This window comes from Heterocephalus glaber, unplaced genomic scaffold, assembly GCF_053883595.1.
Source record: "Heterocephalus glaber isolate CG9 unplaced genomic scaffold, H.glaber_assembly_v1.0 deba00001457, whole genome shotgun sequence".
In the NCBI taxonomy this organism is placed as follows: Eukaryota; Metazoa; Chordata; class Mammalia; order Rodentia; family Bathyergidae; genus Heterocephalus; species Heterocephalus glaber.
In genome coordinates, this window is record NW_028258305.1 from 28,634,254 (window position 1) to 28,653,472 (window position 19,219).

The 19,219-nt window shown below is 39.5% G+C and overlaps 1 long non-coding RNA gene and 1 pseudogene across 1 annotated transcript in view; one reads left to right on the forward strand and one right to left on the reverse strand.

Moving 5' to 3' along the window:
* The first annotated feature begins 626 nt into the window (after positions 1–626).
* LOC147827006 (ubiquitin-conjugating enzyme E2 E2 pseudogene) lies at positions 627–930 on the forward strand (annotated as a pseudogene).
* A 5,874-nt stretch (positions 931–6,804) lies between these two features.
* Positions 6,805–19,219, reverse strand: part of LOC147827007 (uncharacterized) — a 126,548-nt gene continuing 114,133 nt past the window's right edge. Inside the window, exon 5 of the long non-coding RNA XR_015453189.1 lies at positions 6,805–17,281. This is a non-coding gene — a long non-coding RNA (uncharacterized LOC147827007). The remainder of the gene's footprint in view (positions 17,282–19,219) is intronic.

Sequence of the window (19,219 nt, forward strand, 5' to 3'; positions counted from 1 at the left end):
ACCAAGTCAAGTTTACAAAAACTAACAAAAAAATCTTGAAAGCAGCAACATTACTCCTTACCTAGAGGGGAAAGAAAAATTGAATGATAGCCAATTTCTCTTTAGACTCCATGGAGGCAAAATGGAAGAGGTGAAAGAAAAGAACCATCTGCCCAGACTTCTATATTCAAACTAGGGGCAGAGGACTGCCCTCACTGGGAGGCACTGTTCCACAGGCTTGTAGTCCAGCCAGAATGGAAAGAGAAGGAAGGAAGAAATCAGCCTTCATTTTTGGAAACCTCCATTCTGCTTAAGCAGCTATATCTTTTGCTACTACTATCACCTAGGTATTAAAACTACATAATCAGATATATCAGAAAATTCATAGATAATCTAAAATTTTGAAAAATTATTCCAAAGAAGGGTAGGAAAAATAAAATTCAGAAACAAAAAACAGAACCCTAAAAAATCACAGGGCATATTTAGGTCCAAGCATACCAAGAATTATATTAAATATTAATGGTCTGGGGGCAGCGGTGGCTCGTGGAGGTGTTGGCTTCACTTTTCAAGACTCAGGGACAGCCACAGAGGCAGCAGCCTCGGGAGCTGGGGCTAGAATGGCCAGAGGCAGTGGCAGTGATGCCGAGGGGATCAAAAATGTTCACTGAGGCACAGAGAGTTGATGACAGTCCAAGCACTAGTGGAGGAAGTTCTGATAGAGACCAACATGAAAGTATTGAACAAGAACCAGAAAGAGAGCAAGTTCAGCCCAAGAAAAAGGAGGGAAAAATATCCAGCAAAACAGCTGCTAAATTGTCAATTCATGCTAAAAGAATTCAGAAGGAACTTGCAGAAATTACTTTGGACCCTCCTCCCAACTGTAGAGGAAATAACAAGACAAAAGGTTATGCAACTTTTTATATGGAAGAATGTGTTTACAAGTTTGGTTAAAGAGTGAGTGGCTCCTTGTTGTTTAAGTCAAATCACAAAAAGAAAAAGCTCAATACTCTCTATTATAGACTATAAGAATCAAGCATTACATCCAAATATAACTTCAAAACAATAAATTAAAATTAGCTTCCAGACAATTATGAAATGGTTAATTCTATCCAGACTGGTAACAAGTTTTACCAAGCACTAAACAACAACATAAACAGAATGAATACTTGAAAAATGAGGATCAGACTCATTCTTCTTCATACATGGATACACGATTGATATACTCAAAACCTGCAAATTCATATCCATCAGTCTTCCTCACGATGTCATTATCATCTGGGGTGAGCCAGACAGGTTCATTAGTAAATTGAGGATCAAAGTTGTCCAAACCAAATCCCTCAGAGATATTTGTTTTAAATGGAGGCACCACCTGCTTTCACTCCATCATGTCCCAGTCCACATTTTGAAAGAATGGATGCTCCTGAATATCAGCAAAGCCCCTATGAGAATGACAACCCAGTCATTCTTTTGGGTCCCTGTTGAGAAAACTCTGCAGGGCACTTGCAGCTTTTACAGGCAAAGAGGTATGAGAATGTCTCTTTCCAAAATTACTTGCAAGAGATCATTGTTTGAGTTTTGGTCAGTTATCAGAGCTCTCATCAAGATGAAATGGAGACTTTCTGATCATCATCTCATACATCAGTACTCCAAGAGTCCACCGGTCCACACCAAAACCATAATCTTCTCCTCTTATAACTTCTGTAGCAAGGTAATTAGGAGTGCCACAGAAAGTGCTGGTCATATCTCCTGGCTGTAAGCCTTCCTTACACAAGCAACAATCAGTGAGTTTAATGTGCCCTTCTGAGTCCAGTAATACATTGTCCAGTTTCAAATTTCTATACAGTATCCCTCGCTGATGAAGATAGTTGAGTGCTAAACTGATTTCTGCAGAGTAAAACCTGGCATGTTCTTCAGGAAGCATTCTTTGTTGCTTCATATGAAACATCAGATCTCCACCATTTACATAGTCTAGAACAAAGAACAGTCTGCTTTCTGTCTGGAAGCAAGAATGCAGTCCAACAAGAAAAGGACAATAAAACATGCTTCTCTGTCTGTACCCGATCAACACTGACATGCTCTTTTTTCACTGCTTTCATTGCATACATATGATCTGATTTTTTCAGTTGGACTAACAGTACTTTCCCATAACTTCCTCTGCCAATAATGCAGAGCAAATCAAAGTCCTCAAGACCTAAACCAGATGAAGTTTTGTCACTTTCCCTGTTGTTCCCTGCCTCATTCTCTTCATCAGCTTGTTCTAAAGCCCCTTGAGTTGAAAGATTATGTGGGATCGCTGTGTGTGCAGGCTCTGAAGCCATGGATGATGGGTCGACTGGCACCATAGTCTCTGATGGTAAAGAATGCTGCCTACATTCAATTGTGACAAATTTGTGGCACTTCTTGTGAACCAAGAGTTTGCAGTTGGTGCACTTATACACCTGGCGGCCAAGTCCCCCTACATGGTCTATGCAGAAGACACTGTGAGCTCGCCTGCTGAAGTGTTTGGCCTGAAAAGCATGGCCATTCTCACAGTACAGCTTTCTCCAGCAGCCTGCAGCTCAGTGGTGGATGGATTTCTCTCCTCCTGGACAAGGCACTATAGGATGTTCTGGTATACAAGGCGATGCATGAATTAAGAGCTCAGAATCTTTCTTTAGCTCAGAAAGCCTAAAGGCCTCTTCTAACTCCACCTGAGGTGACACAGTATATGGGTCTCCTTCCTCCTCTACCCAGTGTGTGGTGAAAAGCTGTTTATTGTCCAAACACCACACATCTCGATCTTTATCACACAGGCCCTCAAAGGAGCTGGAATTCTCAAAAGATGTTGTCATGATGTCTCTTCCCAAAATCAGAGCAGATCAGGTAGAGGTGTGGGTCATGGAGGTGCCCAGGAAGAAGGGACCATAGATGGGTTGGCTGCCCAGGGAAATAGGCAGGCAGGGCTCAGAGAACGAGAGCAGCCTGACTGCCTGCAGGGACCACACTGGCCAGAATTCTGCAAGGCTCTTTGTGAAGTTGTTTCCAATAGTGGCAGCCAGGCCTGGATGGATGTACACCAGGCTTCTCAGTGTCTCTCGGGAGCCAGTGGCTGTGACATCGGTCTCCCTCCCTGAACTTTGACTCTGTAGGTTTTTTGCGCCCAGGTCTGGGGAGGCCTTCCCAGAGCTACGGGGTGTTTCTGGGCCTGGTGATACTTGCCCTGGGCTCTTTTCAGTTTCTGTGCCATTGGTATTTGGGCTTAGGGAGCCTTCACGGGGGTACCTTGATTTTGGTAGGTCACTAGTGGTCACTTCTGGGGAGACCTTCCCTGGGGTGTCTGTGACAGTTGTGTGGCTGCTGCAGTGTGGCCTGCAGTGCCTGCATGGAGTCAGCCATCTTCTTAATCTTTCACAGATACTTTCTCTGCCTGGAGTCCTGAGGGTGAGGCCTCTCAAAGTGGAGAAGCAGCTCAGCATGTTTGCTGCTGACGGTCTCCAGCCAAGTGAGCTCGGGAGATGGCAGTTACTAGATTGTGATGCCCGTTAGCAAGGGTTCCAAGTTCTGTTTGGAGATGTTGCCAAGGAAGTGAGCTCATGTCTTGGGGTTCCACAACCTGTGTCTCCCCTCTAATAAGAAGACTCGATGACTTAATTTTTTCTTCATACTAAGTAAATCAGTGGCTACTTATTTATTTTATTATTTTTATCTAAGTATTTATGAATCCTTTTATCCATGTGTCATCTTTTAGTTTTTCACTGTGTATTACTGGGGCTTGTACTTTGCATCTCCACAGTCAACTATATCCTCAGCCATTTTTTTTTCCCAGATACCTACTAAGGGTCTCACTAACTCACCAAATTAATGATGCTGGACTGCACCATGTGATCTTCTTGCCTCAGTCATACAGAGTGCTGGGACTGCAGTCATACACCATCCTGCCTGATTCAGTGTGCTATTTAGAAACAGCACAACTAGGGCATCTCTCTGTGGTATCAGGCACTGGTGACATTTTCACTTTTAAATCAATATGTGTGCCTTGACTCTTTACATGTGGTGGGCACAGTGCTGAGGGGTCTTTTCCATATAAAGGAGGCATTTTCTCTGATAATACAATGCTGTGGATTTACTCTTAGAGAGCCACAAAAGTTTGTGATTCTTTTCTTTCCTGAATTTTAAAATTAATTTTATTGGTGTAATTTAGATACACATAATGATCACATTCATCCTAGGGAATTTGTCCCTGGACATGATATATCTTGCTTCTTCTTTCCCCAATTCCCTCCCCTCCCTTCAATTCCTCTTCTCCTTATTTACAAAAGCTTTGTTTCCCTTTTTTTCCTTCTACTATCTTTTTTCTTTTCCCTTCCTTCCTTTCCCCCTCTCTCCACCATTATTTCCCTCTCATTTGAACATTTTTTTCCTATTTCCCAATATCTATATTTGACCTAATTAGCCTTTTGATTTCTCACACCAAGAAACAGTAAGATGTCTAAACATGTGCATCTGATTTATTTCACGTAAGAGTATGGTCTCAGGGTACATCCATTTACCTAGAAGCATCTCAAGTATAACTTTTCTTATGGCAGAATAGTACTCAATTGCATAAAAAAACCCATATCTCACTGAGATTCCACCTCACCCCAGAAAGAATGGCTGCTATCATGAAATCAACCAATACAAATGTTGGTGGGGCTTGGGGAAAGAGGAACACTGCTCCACTGCTGGTGGGAGTGTTGACTGGTGCAACCACTATGGAAATCAATATGGAGATACCTCAAAGAACTAGGACTGGAAGTCCCATTTGACCCAGCTATTCCCCTGCTGGGCATTAAAAGAACCATACCACAGTGACATATGTGCACCCATGTTCATAGCAGCACAATTTGTAATAGCTAAAACTTGGAAACAGCCCAATTGCTCATCAACTGGAGACTGGATAAAGAAAATGAAGGGTTTTTTTTTTTTTTACAAAATGCAGTACTACTCAGCCATAAAAAATGAGAAATTAGAGACATTTATAGCTAAATGAATGTACATTGAGGTGATACTCTTAAGTGAAATAAATAGGCCACACATGTGTAAATACCGAATAGTTTCTCTGGTGTGAGAAACTGAAAGTGTAAATAAGGACTAAAAGCTATAATAGATAATGTGAAATGGGAAGAAAGGGGGCAAAGGGGAGGGGGAAGTGGGAGGGGGAGGGGAAAGGACAGAAGGGAATGGAATTACTACGAGAAAATGGAAAAATGGAAACAAAGTCTTTGTAAATAGGGAGAGGGGAGGGGTTTGAAGGGGGGCAGGAGAATGGGGAAAAAATAAGAACCAGGAGATTATATAAAGGTGTAAATTTCCAATGATGAATGCCATTATATTGTATACCTAAAATGTACCAATAAAATTAATTTTTAAAATACCACAAAAAATATATATTAATGGTCTAAATTTACTAATTACAAAAGACAAGCTGACAGAGTAGATTTTAAAACATGGTCCAAGTATATGCTGTGTAAAAAAAAAAGATCACTTTAGATATAACAATAAATGCACATTGAAAGTAAAAGATAAAAGTATATCATGTCATTTTCCATAGTTTATTCAAGCTACTCTAACACAGTGCTATATACTGAATAGCAGAAACTTACTTTTCACATTCATAGAGGCTGGGAAATCAAAGATGATGCTGGCCCACACACCATTCATCTCCGGACACCTCCTAGAGACAGGCCCAGAACTGTGCTTTACTAACCTGCCAGGCAGTCAAGATCAACTGTCATGATGGTGCTGCATCTGCTGACCTGGGGTGTTTTGGGGATCAGCTTGATGAAGGATCTGAGACTACTCATTAACCATATTCATAACAAGGCATTTCTCATCCAAAATCAATATTATCTTGGGTAAAACTTGTATGGGGGCTCCAGTGGGATGGAGGGTAGCAAAAATGCTGCTGAAGAGTTCCATCATCTTTGAAGAGCCATTACAATAAGGAGGACAAGTTTTCCCAACTTAATAAGTCAGAAGGAGGAAAGGAACAAGTCCAAAAGGAACCCTTGCTGTGGCCTTGAGCATTTAGACCTCCTTCGGGATTCCATCCCAGTGGGAATTACTCTGCCTCACCTGGGTGAACACCCTCCCTAAACTGGGTCCCTGTGAGTCTTAATGGGAAAGACCATTTCAAACTTACCACCACTCTGTTTCATCAAGTAGCAGAAAGAGCATCTAATGCTAGCCCAAAGTAGAAAGAGAAGTCCCCCAAATAAAAGTGACTACAGCAGCTGCATGGGGTTTGTTCAATCCTTCATCTTCATTTAGGGTTGGCTAGCTACAAGTTACTATTACCCAAAAGTATGCAAATGGCTTTCTGGCTGGCTCGCCAAAATTTATTAGTTGAGTGAGGGCAAAACTCCAGTCCACAGAGTTTCAGTGGACTAAGCCAGTGGCGGCGAAGCTATGACACACATGATATTTGTTTCTGTTTAAAGACAAAATATATTAATGTAAGGCTGAGTGTGGTGGTGCATGCCTGTAATCTCAGCACTCAGGAGGCTGAGACAAGATGATCACCATGAGTTCAAGGCCAGCCTGGGCTACATAGTGAGTTCAAGTTCAGCTTGAACTACATAGCAAAACCCTGTCTCAAAAACCCAAAAAGAAAAAAAAAAGATGGTAATGTAAGAGTTTTTTTTTTCTAAATTAAAACCTCAGTATTCAGGTTTCATTGCAGTGTTGGCATTTTGTGATAAATAAGTGGGTTTGGGATTGCAGTTTGGGCACTCGTTTCTAAAAGGTTCTCCCTCACTGGACTAGGCTCAGCCACCCATCCAGAGACCCAATCATAGAGAAAACAAGTAGGGAAGGCAAGACATGGGCTTTATTTTCAGTATGATGGCACTAGGAAGAACAGAGGTCTGGTGACCTAACTTCTGTCTTCAGAATACTCTCTGCAGTCTTAGGTTTACACATGAAATGGGGGTTTCCAGGTTGTCTTGGTCTGGCCATGGTCTGGCCGATCTTTACTCCATGCCACTTCTCTAGGATCAGCGATGCAGAATTTTGTTGGCACCAAGAAGTTTAGTCATTTGTCATAGGATTTATCAATCAGGCTTGTTGTTTGTGGATGCCAAGGTATCTGTGGGAGAGAAAGACTCAAAAGAACCTAGGAGAAAGAGTCAAGAGAACTCAGAAGAAAAAAAAGTCAAACTGGAATCAGAAACAAAGCAGAGTTACATCAGTGACCGGGCCCCCTTCAAGTTCAATGAAACACAAATTTTTCTTTGAAAAAAATCATTAAAATTATCAAGCCTCGTTAGACTGACAAAGGAAGAAAAGGAAAAGATGTAAATTACCAATATCAGATTTAAAACAGGAGATATCATTACAGATACCACAGACATCAAAAAATGGTGAGGGAATACTAGGAATATCTTTGTGTGTATACATTTTTCAACTTACTCAATATGAAATACAAAACTTACATAACCCTATAATTCTTTAAAATATTAAATTCATAATTTTAAAGCTCCCATCCTCACAAAAGAAACCACCAGGACAAAATGGTTTCATTGGAAAATTTCACTAACATTTTAAAAAGAGGACTTGAGGTAGCTCAGTGGTGAAGCATTTGCCCAGAATGCGCAAGGACTTGGATTTGATGCCCAGCCCATAAAGGTAAAAATAAAAGAGGAGATAACACTTTTCCAACTCATTTTATGCAGCTGATATTGTTCTGATAGTGAAACTAGGCAAAACTGTGAATATCAGACCAATATTTCCATGGATATAGATGTCAAAAGTCCTTTAAATATGAAAGCAAATAAAAAGAATTATACACCATCAGTAAGTAGATTTTATTCCACAGATGTAAGACTGGTTCAATATTTGAAAAATCAGAGTAATTCACAATACTAACAGGCCAAGAAAGATGAACACCACTATCCTATCAATTAATACAGAAAATGCGTATGATAGAATTTACCATCTGTTAATGATTTTGAAGACACCCAGAAACATACAAATAGAGGGGAGCTTCCTTGATGTGATAAGCATCATACTTAATGGTATACTTTTCCCCAAGATCAGGAACAAAGTAAGTGAGTTTGGCCTCGCCGCTGTTATTCACTGTTTTACTGGAAGTTCTAGCCAGTGTAATAAAACAAGAACAGTAGATAAAAGGACTACAGATTGGAAAGGAAGCAATAAATTGTCCCTGCTTCAGATGATATAATTGTCTCTGTGGAAAATCCCAAGAAATCTACACATACAAACACACACACACACACACACACACACTCACACATGCAAGCAAAACCTGTAGCTCCAAGAACTAAGTGAGCCTGCAGTCACAGGATAGAATATAAATAAGTTAAATTTACAAAAATCAATTGTATTCTTATATGCTTGCTGTGAGTGAACATTTGGAACCGTACTTACAATCCAACACATGGAAGCTGAAATACAACATCACTTAGTATTGCTTAACAACAACAAAAACAAATGCAAAGCTGTAAATCTAGCAAAATATTACAGTATTTGCATGCTGAATATTATTCAAGACTGGCGGAAGAAATCAAAGATCTAAATAAATGGAAAGATGAGCAATATTCACAGGTGACAATAAAATGTCAGTTCTTTGCAAATACACAGTTTTTAAAATGTTTATCAAAATCTCAGTAAGACTTCTTGTAAATATGGATCAAATTTTTTTAAATGGATAAAAATGAAAGAGAATAGCTAAAAACAATTTTTTAAAAAATAAAATAGGAGAAGTCAGCCTATTTGATTTCTAGACTTTTATGTAGTAATCAAGACTATGGTGCTAGCAGAGTGATAAGAACATAGATGAATGGAACAGAATTGAGAACATAGAAATAGACCCTCACGGGTACACTTGTCTGATTTTTTTGACAAAAGTGTGAAAACAATTCAAAGGATGAAGAACTGTCCTTCCAACAGCTGGTACTAGATCGCTTGGATATTCACAGGCAAAAACAAACACTAATATTGAAAAGTTGGAAGTTAACTCAAAATGGGCCATAGGTTTAAACATAAAACATAAAACTATAAAACTTTAAGTAAAATGTATAAGAAAATCTTAAGCATGTAGGCCTGGGCCAAGAGTTCTTATATTTGATACCAAAAGCACAATTTATAAAAGAAAATTGGCTTTAAGAAATATTTGCAATGTTTGCTCTACAAATGACTTTGTTAGTAAGTAAGACAAGGTGCACACTGGGAGAAAATATTTTACAAGCTACATGTTTGACAAAGGGCTCATATCTAGAATGCACAAAGAACTATCAAAACTCGACAGTAAAAAAATAACCATTATAGTCATAATTGTATTGGAAAATGTATATCATGATTAATTTTTTTCCAAAAAAGAATAATGGGCAGATAAGCACAAAAACATATCCAACATCATTAGCCACTAGAGAAAAACAAATTAAAACTATGATAGATTTCATTGCACACTTATCAGAATAACTAAAATAAAAAATAATGACAATACCAAGTCCTGTTGAGAATGCAGGAAAACTGGAGCGGTCACACTTTGCTGGTAGAAATGCAAAATGGTGCAACTACTCTAGGAGATAATTTGACAGTTTCTTTAAAATCTAAACATGAAATCACCATAGATTTCAGCAATTGTTATCATGGCCATTTATTGCAGGTACACACAAGCACCTGGATATAAATGTTCACAGCAGCTTTCCAACCTGTGATAGTCCAGGCTGGAAATAACTCAGACATCTGTGAACAAATGAATAAACTATAGTTCATTCACACCATGGAATACTACTCAGCAGTGAAAAGGGAATAAACCATTGATAAACATCACACTTTAGAGAGAACAACCAGAGGAATATATGGAGTACAAAAAGACAATTCCCAAAAGTTTATATCCTGTATAATTTTATTTCATGATATTCTTGAAATGACAAAATTATAAAAATATTAAACAGAATAATGGTTGCCAGGAGTTTGGTAGGGGGAAGAGAAGAAAGGAAATTTCTGGAGCTATAAAAGGACAACATGAGGAATCCTTGATGTGTGCTGTTTCATGAGTACATTGACGTCATTATCTTGATTGGGATATTGTACTTTAGTTTTGCGAGAGGTTATCATCAGCATAAACTGGGTAGAGGGCACATGAGATCATTCTTCGGTATTTCTTTCAACTGCCTAAAACTCTACAACCCTGAGATACACAATCTCAAAATAAAATTTTTAATACAAAATATAGGGTAGCATGCTTCATGAGATAATATGAATAAAATGTTTGAACAAAAGTATTCCTTTCTTGAAAAAATATTACTCCTAAATATCTTCTCCTAGATACTCGCTACTCCAGTCTGAAAATCCTGTAGGTACTGCTAGGGGCAGCAGGACGGCTGGAAGGTAAGGAAGCAAGGTCAGGCAGCCAGGAAACCCCGCTCAGCACTGGAGTCCACTCACTCAACTCTGAGGGGACGCAACTGCAATCCACCTCCAGCTTCTCCGGCAAGCAGAAGCGTGACTGCAACCACAGGAAGACTTTATCTTCCTGCCCATGTTGCAGGGCACGAGGAGAGCAGTCCCCAGGCACCTCACAAGGCTCTAGTGACGTCTGTGACAAGGGTTGACCTCCTCAAGAGACTGATTAAGTGGAGAATCGACTTCCGCGGGGGTCATGGCTGTAGTTCATAGGAAAGGGAAGGAAGTTCACTCTGAGAATCTCCAGCATGCCTACAGTTTACAAATGGAAAGTGAAGCAGAAGGTGAAGCGCAAAAGTGAGAACGAGAGGTTCCAGCCTCAGATACATGGGTTTGGTTTGGGACCTGAGGTAACCATCCATCAATCCACGGGTGCGAGGCCTTAAGAATTCGCTTCAGGATGTACACTGCCGATAATACCGAAGGATCCAAGTTACATATGGTGTCTCCTGTCGTATGAAATTACTGCACCAAGACATTTTCTGTGTTATAAATGTGGAAATCATCTGCATTTTAGCCAGTTATTCAATTTCAAGTGTAAATAGTTGTCATTCCAATGCCAATGCTGCCCTCTAGTGACTGGAACAAGTATCTACCTTGATAGAACTGAATTGTCCTATCTGGTCAGTTTTCCTCTTGTCATGTTAATAGTACCTTCATCCAAAGTATCTTCAAAAGAATTATATTTATTTTTAACAAAAATGAATCTATTGTATGATACCATAGACTTTATGTTAAAACAGCAGCAGCTAAGTTAACTATTATGAATATACCACTTACACCTCATTTTAAGTAACACCTAAATTATATTTACAAAAAAATTTCAGAAAAGATCTATGAGACAATTCTTCTTAAATATTTGTTTAAATAATAATGTTAGTTTTAAATTTGGAATGTTATCTGGTTTACAAAAGCCACTTAGTTGCCCATAACTCTTCAAGAATGCCTATGGCATTGGGAATATGTGGGTTTCTTTTGCTGTTTGGGGTATAGAAGAATGATTCTGTCTCCTTCGGTGATGCAGACTCTGTGAAGTAAAGGACACAGGCTTTGGAGGCTCTCAGATGAAAACGTCATTGGTGAAGGGTCTTGATCAGGTCACTCAGTTGTGTGATGCTTTGGTTGCCTCTTCAATTTAAAAATAAAGGAGGGAACAATGCCTACCTCAAATATATACTGAAAAATGTACAATCCTTGGCATATAAGTGCTCAATAAATTATCTATTATTAGGTATATTTGGTATGATAAAAATACAGTAAATGTTTAAAACTTTTTTAAATTATTATAGTAAAAGATGCATTGCCATTTATTTATTTCCCCTCAAAATACTCGCCCTCTCATTGAACAGACATCATCCTTGCCATTTTCTGAAGCAGTTCTGGAAGTCATCTTTTATGAGCATACTTAGCTGCACTGTCATAGTCATGTGAATGTCCTGAACTAATTAAAAATGTTTACTTTTCATGGTCATTTTGTCTTTGGGGAAGAGCCAGGAAGCCACATGGTGCCGGATCTGGTGCATAAACCTACCTTTCCACTGGATAGCACGTGGCAGCAGCATTCACCATACTTTCTATGACATTTTGTAAAGACACTAACAAAAGACTTCCAGAATTGCCTCAGAAAGTACCAGGAATGATGTAAAAAAGTGTGTTCAATACAAAGGGAAGGGCTTTGAAGGGAATTAATGACAATGTCTCTTACTGTAATGAAATTTTTTAATTTAAACACATATCATAGTTTTCAATCACCTCTTATAAGTTTTTACCAGTTCATACTTGCCCAAGAAGGTCAACTATAAGTAAAATGTCATTTGGAAGAATGTGAGAAATATGAAATGAGATGAGATGAGATGAGATGACTTCCATTTGCAAATTTAATTACTGAGTCAGAAAGATCATTTCTCCCAAATTCTATGTTTATGGTAGCTCTTTAAATAATAACAAACACTTAATATATTCTAAGGCTAAGCACTATTCTCAACATTTTACAGGGATTGTCCCATTTAATCTTACAAATATGTTACAAAAAATAGCGGATATAGTAGTGAAGTTCATACTGCTGGTGTGTGGTCCGATGGCCACTTGAATCCAGATGACTAAATTACAGTTACACCTTTCTACCACTGTGCTACACCACCTCTCTTAGTTACACCCAAGCATTTTGGGGTAAACATGAATTTAGGATTATGTTGACACTGATGCTTTATTCTTAAGAAGCCTTAAGGTCAGGCTGTCCAGGTTTTGGAAGCTAGAGAAATGAGCTACCATGCTGTCCTAGGGTGAAAATATTGTACTTCTAATAAAACTCTTGTTACTTCTCCATATTTTGTTTACTTTATTCTCCATATTTTATTTACTTGCCATGACTAAGTCAAGAACACCAAACAAGTAAAATGTTCACATTTGTTCATTGTTTTACAGTATGTGATTTCTTCAAACTACTATAGACTATTTTTATCTTCACAGTAATGCTGACACAGGAAAAATTATCCCCATTGTACACATCTGAGGCAAGACTATTAGGTGGGTCCTCCAATATCAGACAGCTAGAAGATGGCATAACTGTGACTCTCTCTTTTTTTGGGGGGGTACTGGGGATTGAACTCAGAACCATGCACTTGCAATGCAGGTGGCAGAACCACTGAAGTAAATCCTGGGCAGAACTGTAACTCTTAAACACAAATCTTTCATAACAATCCTAGTCTTTCCCCTCTGAGGTCTCTACACAAGTTATAGCTAGAAAATTCTCTGCCAGCGCAGAGGAGGAAGCTTCTGGGATGCTCTACCACCACTCTTCGCACAGAGGAGGAGGCTTCCAGGCAGCTCTAGCACCACTCCCAGTGCAGAGGAGGTGAACTGTGCAGGCACCAGCAGCACAACCCCCTCCCCCACCACCCATTGAAAGGAGAAGACACGTAAACAAGCCTCAAAAACAGACTTCTGGATCACCTACAGCAACCCCAAAGGGAAACAAGGTGGAACACTCTGATGTTCAACCACCTGGACTCCCTGGACTGGCAACAAAAGAGGATCTGGAAAAAATGAAATCAGAAATAATTTCTCAGATAAGAGCAGAGATTGTGCTCATAGTCTAAGACATGATTAATAAATCTAGAGAGGAGCTCAGGAACATGATGGAACCCCAACATAGGAAACAAATAGAATTCATAAAATAGATGCAAACAGATTTCCAGGAGATGAAAAACTCCTTTGAAAGTCTACACAGCAGAATGAGCCAATGTGAGGACAGAATTTCAGATATAGAAGATAAGATTGCAATTAGTGAGGAGGAAAAGAAAAATTGCTTCAAAATTGTAAGGGACCACAAGAAATCAATCCAGCAGCTGCTAGACAATGCAAAGAATAACATAAGACTGGTTGGAGTCAATGAAGAAACAGGGGAGAGTGCAGATGACATAGAAAATCTCTTCACAGAAGTAATGGCAGAAAACTTCAAAAGAAGGGGGAAAGAACTTGACATACAGATAAGTGAGGCATATAGGACTCCAACTAGCCTTGGTCAAAAAAAAAATCTACACAGAAGCATACAATTGTTAAGATTCCAGAAACCCAACAGAAGAACAAAGTTCTACAAGCAGTTAGAGAAAAGAAACAAATCACATACAAAGGAAAGCCCATCAGAATCACAGCAGACTTCTCAATGCAAACCCTCAAGGCAAGAAGAGCTTGGAGTGATGTATTTCAAGCCCGAAAGGAAAACAGCCTCCAACCCAGATTGATGTACCCTGCAAAACTATCTTTTAAAATTGATGGGGAAATCAGATAGTTTCATGACAAAGAGCATCTTAGGAACTTCATGAATACCAAAACAGCACTCCAAAAAATTTTAGACAATACCCTAGGAAAAGACAATGAGGATCACATCCCCAGGAAGTACAGCAGAATGAATCCATCAGGTGCAACAAGAAACTAAATGCAAAGGGGGAGAATCCAACAAAAAGAAAAAGTCATGACAATGATAATCAATATGTACCAGTTATACCATGAATGTTAATCGTCTCAATTCACCAATCAAAAGAAATAAACTGGCAGAATGGGTTACGAAGCAAGGTCCAACAATAAGCTTCATACAAGAAACATGTAATTCAAAAAGAAACAAAAGTTAAAGGGTGGAAAACAATACTCCATGCAACAGAAACCCCAAAAAAGGAAGGAGTAGCTATCCTCATTGCAGATCAAGTGGATTTCAAACCAAGAGAGTGGATTTCAAACTGATTAAGAGAGACAAAAGACACTACATCCTTGTAAAGGGAACAATCCAAGAGGAAGAGATGACAATCATAAGTATCTATGCACCAAACACTAGTGCACCCAACTATATAAAACAAATACTAACAGACATTAAAAGTCATATATGAACTAATACAGTAGTAGTGGGGGACCTCAATGCCCCACTGTCACAAATAGATAGATCTACTAGACAAAAAATAAGTAATGAAATACTAGAACTCAATCAAACTCTTGAACAAATGAACTTAACAGATGTTTACAGAGTGTTCCACCCCACAAAATCAGAATACACATTCCTTTCAGCTGCACACAGGTCTTTCTCCAAAATGGACCATATACTCGCTCATAATGTTCCAGAAAAATCACAGAAAGAAATACATGGAGACACAGAATTCAGATAAAATAATAAAAGTTCTACTTGCAAGCAGGCAGGACTGCCAAAAACTGGCAGTCACTGCTCAGTGTCCATGCGGTTCTTTGTTAGTCTCTTCTTTTTATACCTTTGTTAGTCATTATCTCATCCCTAGTGGTCTCTGGTGTAAATACAATTCCAGTTCCTATTTACAAGTCACAGACACAAGATAGGCACACATACATTGTAAATTCACCCAGGCATTTGCAACTTTGTTAGGTTAAAATGTTATCTATAATGAAGTTACTGATTGAAGAATCAGATAACCATCACCTTAAACAAGAGTTATGGGAAAAGCAAATCTTAAAGGAATACATTACTTATTTTGCTTCTACAACTACCTTAATATTCAATCTACTAAGTTATCTAAAACTTTTCCCTATCATTCCTCCCTCTGCTTACTTCGGGATAATTCTTCTATCCATAATATGTGCTATCTAGTTTATTTGCATTTCTTAGCACTAGCATTTGATAGTGCTGAGCAGCAGCAATACACTGCTGTATAAATCTTGACATCCATTGAATGACACAAGGACCAAACATTAATACTAATATTATAACAAGAAGGGGACTCAGAAGAGGTACTATCCAAGTTTTCCAGCCTGTCCAAGTAAAATTAATCCTATAGGATGGTTCTATACCAAATTACTCATCAAGAGCCTTGATCCGATCTTTCAGTTTATCTAGTGATTCTTGTACTACACCAGATTTATTAGCATAATAACAACACTCTTCACCAAGAAATAACCAAGCCCCTCCTTTCTGGGCTGTGAGCAAATCAAGAGCTTGCCTGTTCTGTAACATGACATTGGCCAGAGAATCTAGCTGGGTTTCTAAGGCCTGAAGTGCGTCTCTATTTCTTCAAGATCTTTCCTAATTTTTTATCCTAATGAAATATACTGTTTTTGTCCTAGGCCAATGGCTGTCACTCCTAGAATGAGACTTCCTGCAACTGCAAGTCCAGCTATGATGGGCAGCACTACTGGGTCTCTTTTTGTTCAAGTTAATTGCACTGGGGAAGTGATTTGTAAAGGCACCCTCCTCATGGCTGTTGGAGTATAAACAGATAAATTTGGGATTAGAATTCCCAGAGCACATGTCATGGTGATTTTTCCTGAGATCACCTTTTACATTCCATCCTCACAAATGGAAAAGGTTCCATTTGGTGCTACATAATTGTTTTCTTCTTTTAACAGGACTAAATTTGTACAAGTATTATTTATCCCATTATTCCTTTGTCCCCCAAGAAAACATGTACCATTTCCAATAACCCTGGAGGGGCATTTCAGAAATGAATGCATGGCTTCCTATATAAATTTGATACATTACTCCTTGTGGCCAAATAGGACCCCATGGGGTTGACATATTCATAGATATAGGGTTACATTGACCTTGTTTACAACTGTTGCAATTCCCAGTGGCTCTTCCAACAAGGGAGCCATTGACCCAGACTCTTATTTTTTCTTTGCAATATAATTTCTCAGCAGAATAACCCCTACAGTCAAAAGTTACCCCAGGTCCCCCATAATGTTCTTTTGGGCAAGCATCAAAGAATATTGTAAATGGATAGCCTTCTGGTTCCCTTTTTACCATTTTAAAAGTCACATATTGTTCATCAAACTTTTCATCACCAGGCTTAAACACCCACAGTTCAAAAACAAAGAAACTTAAAGCAGTGGTGATCTGGCACAACACAATAATCCATGTTGTCCTTGTCGGTGCTCCCATTCTTCAGCCATGCTTTGACTCACCAGCCTCCAGAGTGGTGAGAGCAGGGCTTTGAGTGCATTGTCTTTCTCGGCTTTCAGCGTCAGCTTTATTGTTACCTTGTGCAATGAAGTCTTTGCCTTTCTGATGTCCCAAACAGTGTATCACTGCAACTTTGCTAGGTTCCCACACTGCCTCTAGCAACTGTATAATTTCCTGTTTATTTTTAATTTGCTTCCCTTCTGCCATGAGAAGACCTCACTCTCAGTAAATCATGCCATGGATGTGTAGTGTAGCAAATGCATAGCAAGAGTCCATATATATATTTACCTTTTTATATTTTGCCCATCAGAGTACCTGTATGAGTGCCCAGAGCTCAGCACAACCAATAGAAAGGGGCCCCAGCTAGGATCACCTCATCCTTCGTGGTTACCGCATATCCAGCATGATGAACCCCATCTTCCACAAAACTGCTCCCATCTGTGAACAGAATGAGGTCAGCATCAGACAAGGGTATCATTTGCAGGTCAGGGCAGCTGGAAAAGAGCTCATCAGTAACACTCAAGCAGTCGTGATCAGGAGGGCCTGTCTCTGTGGGCAAGAAGGTAGCAGGATTTAAAGCTTTTACAGGAATAAACCACAAGCAGGGGTTCTCACAAAGAAGGGATTGATACTGAGTAACCTGATTGTTTTAGAGCCATCAATGCCCCCTTGTGTTCAGCAGTTCTAGGACCACATGTGGAACCTGCACAATCAGCTCCTGACCTAAAGTCAGCTTGTCTGCTTCTTGATTCAACAGAACTGAGGCTGCCAAGGCCTGAAGACAAGGAGGCCATCCTCTTGCTACTGGATCTAAGTTCTTAGACAAGTGTGCTACTGGTTGAGTCCATGGGCCTACTTCTTGGGTCAACACTCCAAGGGCTACATGGTTTTATTCAGTCACATATAGAACAAAAGGTAGTTTTACATCCAGTATGCCTAAGACAGGGGCAGCTGCCAAAGTCAGTTTTAGTTTCTTAAAAGCTTCTTCCTGTTCTACAGTCCAAAGTAGATGATTTTCCTCCTTTCCCTTTAGGGCTTCATAAAGAGGTTTAGAGAGCTCTGCAAAACCCAGAATCCAAATTCTACAGAAGCCTGCTGCCCCAAGAAACTCCCTCAGTTGTTTCTTTGTTTGGGGTTCAGGAATGGCACTAATAGCCTGCTTTCTTTCATTTCCTAGATAACGCATGCCCTGTGTTATTTGAAATCCTAAATATTTAACATGCTGTACACAAATCTGGGCTTTCTCCCATGATACTTTATATCCAGTTCCCTGCAAGTGTAACAACAATCCTTCTACGTCTTCCCAGCATTGTTTTTGGGTCAGGCTGCATAACAGTAAATCATAGTGCTCTGTTCTACTGTCTACCATCAAAGGATATATTTTGGTCCCCAACCATTATATTGACCATGGGCTCATGGGTGCCTAACTGCATCGAGCCTCATCTGTGTCAGTCACTATCTTCCATCACAGGCAACAGAATGCCAGTATCTTTTCTTTCCTTTAATTCCTGCTTTTTCTTTTCTTTGAACTGTGGGCACTTGTTCTTATAATGTCCTTTCTCTCTGCAATATGCACACTGGTCACAATCTAAGTCATCACATTTAAAACCTTTCTTTTGCTTTCCCTCTGGTTTCATTCCCTGTCTTTCTTTTTCTCTCTCTCTTCTTTGGCTCCCATAGCCACTGCTATGTACTTGGCCCTCCTTTCATCTCCTTCATCTTCCTTCCCTGCTCATTCTCTCTCTCGCACTCACTCTCTGTTCACGTACACTTTCCTAGCTAATTGCAACAGTTGTGTTATATTCATGCCCTCCCAAGTTTCTTGCTTCTGAATCTTCCTTCTCATATCTGGAGCTGACTGAGTTACAAAGGTTGTATTGATTAACTGATGGCTATCAGGAACAGCAGGGTCAAATGGTGTGTACATTCTGTAGACCTCGCAGAGTCACTCATAAAATTTCTCAGGACTCTCATCAGGCTCCTACTGTGTCTCTGACACTTTAATTATATTTGTAGGTCTTTTACTCGTGGCTTGTATCCCTGCCAGAAGGGCCATCTGATAATTGTTTAGGCTTTCCTGGCCTGCTGGGGTATTGGGATTCCAATCAGGCTGCACACTTACTGGAAACTGCTGTCCATGCCAAGCATCTGGATTTCATGTGTCTCCCTGCATTCTAGGGGCATTAATCTTTTTAATTTCTCCTAAAACTCTCTGCATTTCTTTAGAAGTTAACAAAGTTCTACAAAGTTCTTTATAGTCCTCCCAATTAGGACGATGGGTAGCAAAGATGGAATCAAATAATTGAAGCATTTTTGAGGGGTCTTGGCAGAGAATAAATGACTCTCTTTTTCCCTGGACCTAGGCTCCTTTGTCCT